The sequence below is a fragment of the Nomia melanderi genome, chromosome 7, assembly GCF_051020985.1.
Source record: "Nomia melanderi isolate GNS246 chromosome 7, iyNomMela1, whole genome shotgun sequence".
NCBI lineage: Eukaryota > Metazoa > Arthropoda > Insecta > Hymenoptera > Halictidae > Nomia > Nomia melanderi.
Genome location: NC_135005.1, coordinates 5,292,558 through 5,304,824, shown reverse-complemented (window position 1 = coordinate 5,304,824; position 12,267 = coordinate 5,292,558). Strand labels below are relative to the sequence as shown.

General features: G+C 33.4%; 1 long non-coding RNA gene across 2 annotated transcripts; it reads left to right on the top strand.

Annotated features, from left to right (window-relative positions):
* Positions 1–731: 731 nt before the first annotated feature.
* LOC143174714 (uncharacterized) lies at positions 732–3,972 on the top strand. 2 transcript variants are annotated; one of them, XR_012998947.1, is made up of 2 exons: positions 732–1,043; positions 1,256–3,972. It is a non-coding gene; the product is annotated as an uncharacterized LOC143174714 (long non-coding RNA). The 2 variants fall into 2 exon arrangements; XR_012998946.1 differs by having other exon boundaries at positions 1,246–3,972.
* Positions 3,973–12,267: the final 8,295 nt, after the last annotated feature.

Below are 12,267 nucleotides of genomic sequence, written 5' to 3'. Positions count from 1 at the left end.
CGTATTTTTATTATGGGCCAATTGCTTCACGCCACATACTCCAAAATAATCGGCCGTGCACTGCTAGGAGATCGCTTGATGGCTAGGTTGAGGAGTTTGGCTGATTTATCAGTTTTCATCTTATCTCAGTCAGTTTTCTGTTGATCTTATATTCTATTTCGTGATGTTCTGGATCGCTAACTTGACACTTATCGGTACGGTTACGCGTAACCAATCGAAATTACAAAACTTTAAAATAAAGAAGCGCCTCTTGTCACTGTGTCGTCTAGCTAAACATCGAGTCATCTCACAACTGTAATACTGTTCGCCTATATGCTGACTACCCATAAAGTAAAAATGCACAAGGACAAAGGGAATGTCCATTCGCCATGCTGAGTTTCGATTCATTTCTGTTATTGATCGAATCGTGTAACGAAAAATGCAAATGAAACAGAATACGACAAAGTGAGATACAAATAAGAAATTGACGCCTATGTTTATTCTCTATCGTTATGTAGATATATTGTTATAATATCATTATTACATATAGATATATCATTTATTATTATAACAAACAAAGATGAACCGAAACCGAGGCGTCACCGTTGCTATTGTTGCACGATCAATCTACGTTATTTGCAGCGCACCACATTATCCTAATGACTCAATATTTTCGGGAAACTTCCCTTCTATATTTTAGTATATAAGTAGCCCAATTGCAAGCAGCAAGGGCATTTAAATTCTAAATCTAGCACAGAAAGTCTGTCGAACTCACTACATATTCAGCAAGCTTTGCATTTACGCCGTCTTTGTTAGTAATAATATATTGTATTTATCCGTGCGACTTCAGCATTGAAGTATATTTATATATTAGTACATTTCGGCTTATCGAAATTTTGTCGATATTTTCACCCGGTATACAACACTATAACTACAGAACCGATTATCATGAATCGACGCCTTCCCCTTGCACCTGTGCAATTTTTAGCTTATTACTAGTCGACTCAATATGAGAGACCGTAGTGTGCGATCGAGAAGATCGGAGATATGATTCGAGAAACACGGTAGGTGTGACTTTGCTCTATAACATCGTGTTAGTGTCGCAATGAAAATTTAAAAGATTGGATAAATCTAAATGGTATTTACTTTGTTTGAATAAAAATTAAATATTACTTTTCTATTATCAATGGTTAATAAAATAAACGCAGAAATAGAATAAGCATCGAATTTTTGTCTTTTTCTAATGAATTATTAACAAGAAAGTAGCTTTGTCCAGCACAGTTACGAAAGAAATCGTGGGTCAAGAAGTTAACACTGGAATTGCCGAGCAGTCAAATCGCCTAATGGGGTAACGGCACCTAATATGGAACAGCTGATTTTAAAAGCTTGCCGAAACGAGAGATATGTTCTTTTTCGATGAAACTTAAAACATAGGAAAGAGGATAAATATTTATATGCTCATCGATAATAATGTAAAAATATAAAGCACGATAAAAAATGTAAATAAAGTGAAAAACAGCGAGTTGGTAATGGGGTCCTAATATGGAGCACTTAGGTAATTTGAAAGTAAAATTAATTTTTATCATGAGGAATGATTGTTTACTAAGAAATTTAACTATTTAACTCTCCTCTAAAAAGATTCTACATTCTATCACACACAATAACGCTTTTAATTCAATGACAAAGACATAATTGATGTCAAGCTATTGATATATTTGTTTTCTAGTACTAATGAAGTTCCCATAGTTTTTTTAAATTTCCCATAGTAACTGATACACCAAGCTATTTATTTTCCGAAACATTGTGGTGTCTCATATTAGGAGCTACATAATACTTGTACATATTTCATTTTATATCTTTTATTTTCGTAAATAAATTATATTACTATGCAATTCCATTAGTTTTTAAAATCTTCATCCTACATCATAGATGTACTTCAAGTATCCGGCACATTCAATTACCGGGATTCTACTACAATTATTTCTAATACCATTTGCATGCCTATTCAACGAAAGAACAAATAACACATAAAACCCTGAAAATTCTCGTACCGGTCGACTCGTTACCGGCGAAAAACAATAAAACGCAAGAAGAAACTCGAAGAAGACCGGTGAACGCGGAATCATTACATCGAATCGCAGACATTCCCTGTCGAAACGTGCGAGCAGATCGTGAAAGAAGATACCGCAATCACGTTGTTCCCGATTCCACGACTTCCCTGCGTATTCCTGCGATCGTAACGGCTGAGAAGCTCCGCGCTTACAATTAACACCGTGTTAGAATAGAAGAAGACGAAGTCCAAAAGAGGAGCGGACCGAAGGAAAGACAGGAAGATGGACAGAGACAGATGTAGAGAATAAAGAATAGAGCAACAGAGAGAAAGAGGGATAGAAACAAACATACGGAGAAACGAATAGAATAAGAGAGTGAGAAAGAGAAAGGAAGAGAAACAAAGAGGGATAGAAACAAATATAGACAGAAATGAATAGAATGAGAGAGCGAGAAAGGGAGAGACAAACAAATATAGAGAGAAACGAATAGAACGAGAGAAAGAGAGGAAAGAAAGAGCGACAGAAACAAATATAAGAAGAAACGATTAGAATAAGAGAGTGAGAAAGAGAAAGAGAAAAAAAGAGGGATAGAAACAAATATAGACAGAAACGAATAAAGTAAGAGTGAGAAAAGGAGAGAGAAACGAATAGGACAAGAGTGAGAAAGAGGGGTGGCAACAAATATAGAGAGAAACGAACAGAACAAGAGAGTGAGAAAGAGAGAGAAAGAGAGAGGAAAGGAGACGAAGCACAACGAGGCAAGTGTGGGTATATAGTTATAGCTGCCGTGGCCCTGATACGATGTTACAGTCTGTAGGCAGTCAGGAATCGGGAGGGTCGCCCCACAGCTAACACGTGCAAGGCGCACGTGCACTCCGAGAGACCACTCTAGCCTCTGGCGCACAATCATCGGATGCCAAGATACACTCCACGGAATAATTTTCGAGGGGCACTCCCATGCCTTCCTCCTTCGACTCGCACCGCACCGCGCCGCGCCGCGCCACACCGTACCGCGAAAAAAGAAATCAGCCACGAAGGAGAACGAGTTTCATCGTTTTAGCGTGCCGCCCGCCCGCGGACCGTGTCAGAGAATCCTTGGGGCCGGACCCGACAAGTAGACCACGTCCACGGCGTAAACAGGATCGACTAATTGTTCTTGTTGCATTACGCGTTTCTTCTCTTTCGACAATTATTTGTTTCGAATATTATTTCAAATGAAAGTGATGTTTTTCTGAATTTTCCTTGGGGAAGGAATCTGCGAGTTGTTCGATTGGTTTGGTTAGGTTGGTTTTGAGGGACGCTGTAGTAGTCAGGTTGGCCGAAAAGTATCGTCACGTTTTTAAATGGAGGTTTAAAAAATGTTGGTGTATCTTGCGTATTTTATTCAAAGACTCTTTATTGGTTTTTAATTTATCCATTTGCAGGATTTGTTAGTGTAATAGGAAGGCCGTATTAGAAAGTAGAGTGACGAGACTTTTTGACCAATCTAATATAAACACATTAATGGAATTAAAATTTAATGGTTCTTGATTTTATATGAAATTCTATAAAGATTTTTTAAAATTAAGGAATAATTCTTTTATTTAAAAAATAACGCTTTCGTTTTAATCATTCTGCTTTATATATATTGTAGTTCCCAAAAACTATTTATATTTAAAGAAAACAAATTTTAAGAAAAACTGATTAAAGAAGTGTTCAGATTATCTAATAAACATGTAATAATATTATAATTCACTTTCACGTTAAAAGCGATGCACCTATAAAAGCAAGTTTCGAACAATAAAATGATACTGTAACGCGTCAATTTATTTTGAGTCATGGAATTTCACGGTTTATTATTTTCCGTTGTATAAAATAATTCAGACCGTAGGATAAAAACGGAAGTTAACTTCCTCTATTAAAGTTGTTGCCCAATTGAAAATAAAATATGAATAACATTGAAGTTTTACTTTCATTACATTTCCCTGGTGTAATATACCCATAAAAATCTATTTTTCTGTTTATTTTACGGAATTCAAACGAGTTTCAAACAGCATTTTTCATATTTTTTTCAATTTTATGGAATCTGGATTCTTTATTTGAATGTAGGTACCACACAAGTAAACGAGGATATTCGTCAGCCAAATAAATTAAATAGCCATTTATTTCCCACTGATGTAATAATAGTGTATAAAGGATGTGCAACACATTTCAGTACAAGCTTCATAGACGTTTCTTTCGGTTAAAAAAAAGAAAAGTATTGTATACACGCAGAATTACAAATGTCTTTTTCACATTTCATACTAGAAATATGTTAGAAGCATTGTGTACCAAGATATTATAATGATTTTAGTAAACAGATTGAATATTGTTAAGATTTTTCATTCTTTTAAACAAATGATTACATGTGCTTATTTCATATCTTATTTCATAATTAAATATTTAATGCTATAGCAAAATGATTATCTCAATGTGTTACTGTTCTTATAAATTAATTACATTGATATTAGTACCAATGAGTAATTTCTCTCGAATTCAATATTCATATCCAAGGAAATTAAAAACATATAATAATTTTATTTTATTTACAATTAATATCAAATGTCCTACGTGATATTAACTCATCGTAATGGTGAAAAATCAATAGGCTTACATTTAAATTGTATTTCTATTTTAATACAGAAATGTGTAATGAACTATTCACAGTTATATTAATATTCATCGATAAAATTAATATGTAACTAAAGCATGTTATTGAAAATAACTTCCAAGCAATTATTTCCTACCTCAATATTATTCAGTCCACTGCATTAGCATATTCTACAGAATAATGTGCACCCTCTGCTTCAATATCTTTTACGTCTCCATTATAAAACTTTCTAATAGCACGATACTAAAAATTTACAGATCATAATTGAATGCATTGCAATAATCGAAATCGTCTGAAATACAATATTATTCTCCGATCAAATTCCTATTAACCTCTTGCGCTGGAAAGACGTGTCACGCGCGTCGAGATGTTTTTGTTCCTAAATTGCCAATGACGTCTTGCACACGTCGATAATCTTATTGCATTACGTATACTAGATTGTTCGGAAATGTATCACTCTATTCAAAATTATTAATGAACAATATTACTAGATTCTTGCGTTTTCGCTGTGTTAACCCTTTGCTCTATGATTTCTTTCATAACTGTTCCTGACAGAAGAATTGTACTGCTGATCATTAATTAGATAAAAAATAATTTGGTACTTATTCCATGCGTCATATTTATTTCAGACGTCAACGATTAATAACAGAAAAGTAATATTTAAATTACATTTAAAAGAAGTAAATAACAATTTAGTTTTATTACATTTAGTTTAACATTTGCATAATGAGTCTGACACGTTACTATAGGGCAAGGAGTTAAGTTAAACTTTATTGAACTATTGGTTGCGTATTTTATTCGAAGACTTTCTATTGTTTTTAATTCATCTATTCGAAGTATTTATTATGTAATACAATATGAACGTCATATGATAAACGCGTAAAATGGGTAGAAACGAAATTGTTCACGCAAGACTTTGCCAAATCTCTGAATTAATTTCCAGTGCAGACTCGCTATTTCCCGATAACGAATCTGTGCCTAGATTGTTTTTCCACGTCTATAAAATGGCAAAATAAAATTTTTCAAAATTATGATTTTGAAAATGATTTATTTGAAAATATCATTTACAATTTTACAGACGTGAAAAAACAATGTATTTTTCGATTTAAACTTTTTTCCGCTGCCTCTTACTGTTCTCAAGATAATCCACGAGAAAGAAAAATTGGCATTTTTCAAAGGGTGGTTTCACCCCTTCAAAGTAAAATTCAGTACGAAAAAAATGCAATGTATTGCTTGACATACTCAGACATTAAGTTTCATAATTTTTAGAATTTTCGGTTTCGATAACTTTCCTTGACTTCTGAATACCTTCCGAAATTCTATTAGCCTACAATATTGTTGTAGTATACTTAATACAATAGACGTTATACAACAAGCACAAGTCTACCGGAATACAACAATACGAACGCCATTTTGGAAAGTAAAGCGACTTCTGAAAAAGTATAAGCAAGGAACAAAAAACATGAAAAAAGAACAAGGAAAACGAACAGGAAGAAACGAAGCGAGTGCTGCGGCGCCCTTGCACGCAGGTTGCGTCGGTGTCGGACGGCAGTCAGTCGTGGCACAAATTTATTCGCGCGAGTGTACGAAGAACGTGTGCGAGGTGAGTATATACCTACGCAGGCTATCGCGACGGACGACGAACGAACGCGATGCGGCAGGAAGCACACGATTACGGACCCGCTTTGGGGTCGTTCGTACTCGTACGCGGCGGTGCATGTGCGCCAGCTGCAGAGAGATGCGCCGCCGCCGCCGCCGCCGCCGCAGCCACAGCCGCCGCGCAGTTTCACCGGTCGCAATCTCGCCGGCCCCGATTTCGAAGGGGCGAGCACGCAACCGCGCTAATTATAGGTGCATACTCTAGCCTTTCTTTGCGACAAATCGCAGCCGGGAGGTAATGCATACACGCGTGTACTTACGCGTCCCGTATCGCACAGAGTCCCCCGGCGCTTTTACAATGGCTAATTGAAGTGTGTCATGCTGGAACACGGATCGAACGAGATCTATTCATCTCCCGATGCGTATTACGGCGTATTGGCGGACGAGTCTTGTGCTTTTTGCGGACGTTCTTGGAGATGTTTTACCTCGTTTAATTGATGTTACACGAATTATGCGCTGATACGGTTTCCTCGATAGCTTCTTGATCACTTTCTAGGGAATTAGGTGTTTGGCAGTTTTATTTCTTGGTTTTAGTGGAGATGTTCTGTTGATAGAGATTGGAAGTCTTCTTGGATAATTTATATTAATAAGTTAAATATTTTATTTATTATTATTATTGTAATTATTAATTATTGTTATTAGTTGAACCCCTTGCCTTATGATTTATTTCTTAACTATTATCGAAACAATTACTTTATCGTTAATATTTTATTAGGAGAAGAGTAGATTTTGATGCTTATTCTATGTCTATGTTTACTCGAAAGGTTAATGAATGATAATAAAAAATTATTACTTAATTTATATTTAAAAAAGTTAAATAACGCTTGGTTTTGTCAAATTCAGTTTCAAGTTTTCGTCACGAGTCTCGTACGATATTGTAAGTCAGAGGGTTAACTCAGCTTAAAGTAATTTAATATTTTAATCTCGTCGTCGTTCGATTTCGTTTTGTTCGAGTATTCATCGAACAAGGTCTATTTAGTTTCTGTTACTAAAGAGAAAATTCTAGGTAATAAAAATATGTTATAAATTGTTGTTCATTTCTTTGCAAATTCGTGATGTCCCATACTGTTTTCCAAAACTGTGATTCCTTCCATACCTGTTTTTTCAAAAAACATTTTGTTTATTCTATGTTTTTTATTACAGAATAAACGAAACTGTTGATTTTTGTTTTGTTTTTACTTTCAAATAGATTCATGTAACAATATCGGCACTTTCATATTTGTACCCCGCGGCGTGCACGTTAAAAGCTTTGGTAGTGCTTACTGATTTCGTATCTTTACGTTTCGTTCAAAACTTTATGCCTGGGGTAGTGTTACAGTGAATTCGCTAACCAATCTTATCGCATTTTTTTTTATAGATGTTTGAAGAAACGTTTTGCTTCATTGAACCAATCTTGAGGGAATTATATGTTACCCGTTTTGTTCGATAATTTCTTATTACCCCTTTGTGTGGGTAATTATGTATTTATAACTTTTATTTTTGTATTTAGAATGCATCTTGTTCACAATATTGATAACCGCCGTTCGTTTTTATCGTTGTGCACCGTTCTGAAATACCTACCGAATGGTTTATTTTTTATTGTTTTGGAATCAGAACATTTATCTTTTTCATTCCTGAATGTGTATCTTCTTTTAATACGAATTTTGTGAAAAAATTTTACGACTGCGCACTAATCAACTACAACACATGTACTGGCAGTTGATTAGCATTTAAGCTCTCAGCCATAAACAAAGATCCCCGTGTGGTACAATTTCCTTGGTCTAAGCGTTTTCTAGCTTTTCCGTAATTTAAAATGTTCGTGCAACCTATATGCACCATTCTAGACGAAAATGGGTTAAATCTCCATCTCACAATTAGATTGGGTTTAGGATCTATGTAGTTCATGTACAGAGAATTTGAAGTTTAAGGATTCATATCATTGTCCGATTGTAAATTTTGGCACTTCTACATGCCTATTCTAAAAGGGCATTTCCCTTAATGGATTCAACTCTTAAAAGATACAAATTGTACCTCTGAAATGTTAATCAACTTACCTTATATTCTCTGAAGATGAAGTATAGGTCTCACACTGTAATTACAATCATAACGCTTTTATGAAATTACCACTTCCATTATGAAGTTCACATATAAATTCCTCTAAGCATGTACAAAAAAAACCTCCACAATTCTTCTACAAAAGAAATACATTACTTTATGTTACAATTATTTTATTTCTTCTGTTTTATTTTAATTTTTTAATTTCATTTCATTTATTTTATTTTATTCTATTTTATTCTATTTTATTCTATTTTATTCTATTTTATTCTATTTTATTCTATTTTATTCTATTTTATTCTATTTTATTCTATTTTATTCTATTTTATTCTATTTTATTCTATTATTTTATAATTTCTAAAGAAACACTTTACAATGGACATATGTTGTTTATAGTGAACGAGCTTTTAAAATTTTAAAGTGATCATTGATTCCTGGAATGAAACTATATATTTCCATTTAGCTAACCGAGTAGCCCATTCCTAGACATATTCATTGATATATTAGTCTTCTGGGATAATTCAAGGTTGTTTGCCATAGTTGAAGTCTTCGTTCGTTGAACGTTCACTGTACTTTCCTTTCTGAAGTTATTCGTCGCTTCGGTCGTAAACATGCAAACTCACACTAATGACACGATTTATCGTTAACTCATGTTTACAAGTACGAGACATCTGCTACTAGGGCATTGCACCACAACTGCTACGGGGGAATGATTATGGCGCAGTATTAACACCTTTAGAATTTCTCTTATAGGGCTTTACAACAGATCAAATTTGTTGAGAAGAATCTAATACTAATTATTTGACTAATATTCCAGTATAGTGATGTACAAAATCGTACTATTAAATACCAGAAATAACATATAATGTCCGGAAATTCAGAGAAAGAGGAACTTGAAAGACAGTAAAAAGATTAACCCATTGTACTATTATATATTTCTTAGCTATTGGTAACTTAGAAAGTAGAAAAGGAAAAGAATTTTACACTTATTCTGTACCTACATTTACTCCAAAGTTTAAAGATTGATAACACACAAGGAATATTTGTCGAATTTAGTTTAAAATATGTATCACGAGTCGGACACGTTATTATAAGAGAATAACCCTCCATTGATCGCGCCACGCATATTTAGCCAGGAATTAGCCAATTACGAGTGTACTCGTTAAATATTTACGCTTGATTTTCTCGAAAAGGAGGTCCCTGTATATAACACTGGTATGTGGTATCGTATTATGTAGAATTATTAATTGTTTATCTTGTTAGAAAGGGATTTGGTTTATTCGAGAATCGCTTTACCCAGTGCTTGTATACCGAAATGAAAGCATGTGAATATATTTAGATAAGTTTCGTGAGATAAAGTATATTTGTTATAAAATACTGTAACATAGCTAACAAACATATAAAATAGAAAAAAGATTTTTAAGTTGTAAATTTAAATATTTTATGTTATTATTGAAAAGTCAGTTGTACCAATCATTATTGGAAAAATTAGTATTTTATCATAATCGATCAACATATAGATGTAATAAACTTACAAATATCAAAGACATTGTAAGAAAAATGAAAATAACATAAATTGGGCGTTTGTTGGTGAATTTTTCAGATAATTTTCTATAAATGAATGCATTATATTACTATATTAAAAAGTTCTTTAATTTAAATAGTGCATGTTTTAACGAATAATAAAGCTGTAACGATAAATATGCTGAATGTAATCATTTTTATAGATCAACATTTTTATTTGTGACCTTGTTTCGAAGATAATAAAATTGAAACTTCGTAAAGTACAAGTGCACTTGATTGAGTCGAGTTAATATACTAGTTATGATACAATTGATACGATTACCAGAAAAGAATGAATCACAAATGTAGAATAAAGTGTGGTAATTTCCAATCTTGTCTATTTTTAAGAAAATCCATTTTAAATATTTATCGAAGTTACATTTCGTTAAGTGCCAATTAAACTTATTCAAACTCAATTTTTCTAAAAATGTGGTACCGAGAAAAGAAGGTATACTACATTTTTACGTATTTTCGCGTGTAGAGTAGCCCCCTATCAATTGTACCACCTGTATTTAATCAGGAGATAGCCAAGTGCACGTGTGTTCGATAAATATTCACGTTTGATTTCCTCATAAACCAGGGGTCATATAAAGAAATTTTATTGTGTATTTTCGACTTACTTTGCACGTGAAATTGCACCCTTTTCTGATAGCATGTTGACCGCCACGTCACCCGTATATAGGTGACACAAATTTTTGTATAGATTTAAAACCTATATGGTCCATTGCAAATTATTTACAAAACATTAGATTGTAAAAAGATTTTTTTCCAAGACTAATTTACCACAGCCTCGAAGTCTGTAATTTAAGAAAAGTGAAAATTGGATAATTGTTCTAAATCACGCTTACGTCTAAATGACACTAATACTAAAAACAATTATTTTAGTACGAGAGTATTCTTTGTGTAGTATTTACTCTTTAGTACCATCCCAATTGCAATGCTTTTAACATTAGAACTACAGCACCCGTCAAAATAACAAGTTTCAGTTTTCTTATTTCGTAATTATTGACATCTAAAAAGTGTTAAATATCCTAAATGGTTTTAAAAATAAATAGTTTTACTTGAATACTAAAATGAATAAACGAAGGAAGTTAAAAAATCTATTGTTACAATCTGACAATTACATTTTAATTATATTAAAAATGCTCAGTAGTTCTAGTGTTGAGGTACCTGATTATTCTAAATGATTGCACCCCTTCCATTTGCGCGTAATATACATTCCACGTGGATTCGTTTTAGGAAATCTTGTGAATACAGTGAATCAATACAAAAGAAAACAAAACATTCAGAAGAAACGTTGGTGCAAGTTTTAGAAATACATATTTATTTCACGTAGGTTAACGAAGAAATAATAATCACATTTCAGAAAACAAAAATAAATTTTATTCGGTATCGTTAATTCAAATCCTGTAAATTGATTTGAGGTATAAACTATACCGCGTAAATAGTATTATAATTTACCGCGTAAATAGTATTATAATTTACCGCGTAAATGAAGGAACGGGTATATACCTATATGATTGCAAAATCATTTAGAATATTCAATGGTTTTATGGTATCAATAATTGCGAAACAAGGAAACCGAAACCAGTCATTTTTCTAGTGTTAACCGCGTTATACGAGAGTCTACTGTATTATTATGTTTTGTTCAGCTACGTGAAATTAGTATTTATTTCCAAAACGAATACCAGCCTTCCCTTCCAATATTTCGTTTTCTTTCGCAGTAATGAACTATTTATGCGATTGTCGTTCGCGTAAAACGAATCCACGTGGAGTGGATGCTCCTCGTAAATGAAGGGTCGGGTGTATCGTTAACACGTAAGTAAATACGTTTCCTTCGAGCCGAGATAATAGAGGGAAACTGCACCGTCACACATCGAATTACGTAACCATCCTTTCAGCCTTTCGTTTATCATAAAGCGTTACGAAATGTCATTATGTGGTTTCGACCTTCGTATCGAGGCGAGCCGATTATTCGTAGCAAAAATCAAGCAATCGTTTCTTTCTTTCGGGTTGATTTTGTGAAGAACCATCGGCGTTAACCGGTTTCTATTATGCACACACAGTATGTCCGTTTTATTCGTGTACAGTCGAATATTTCCATAATTATTAAAGATACGGAAAAATGTTTCCGTATTGAATTTATAATTCAATTTGCGCATTGCTAGATCAACTTCTTTAATCATTTCTTAGAAAACCATCTGTCATTTTTTTAATAATTGCAAAATGAAGAAATCAGGAATGGATCGTTTTAACTCGTCTGGTAGTTTTAGTGTTATTAATAAATAATACATACTATGTATCATTGAATACTTTAATTTCGTACAATCAATGATCGAGACGCTATTTAAT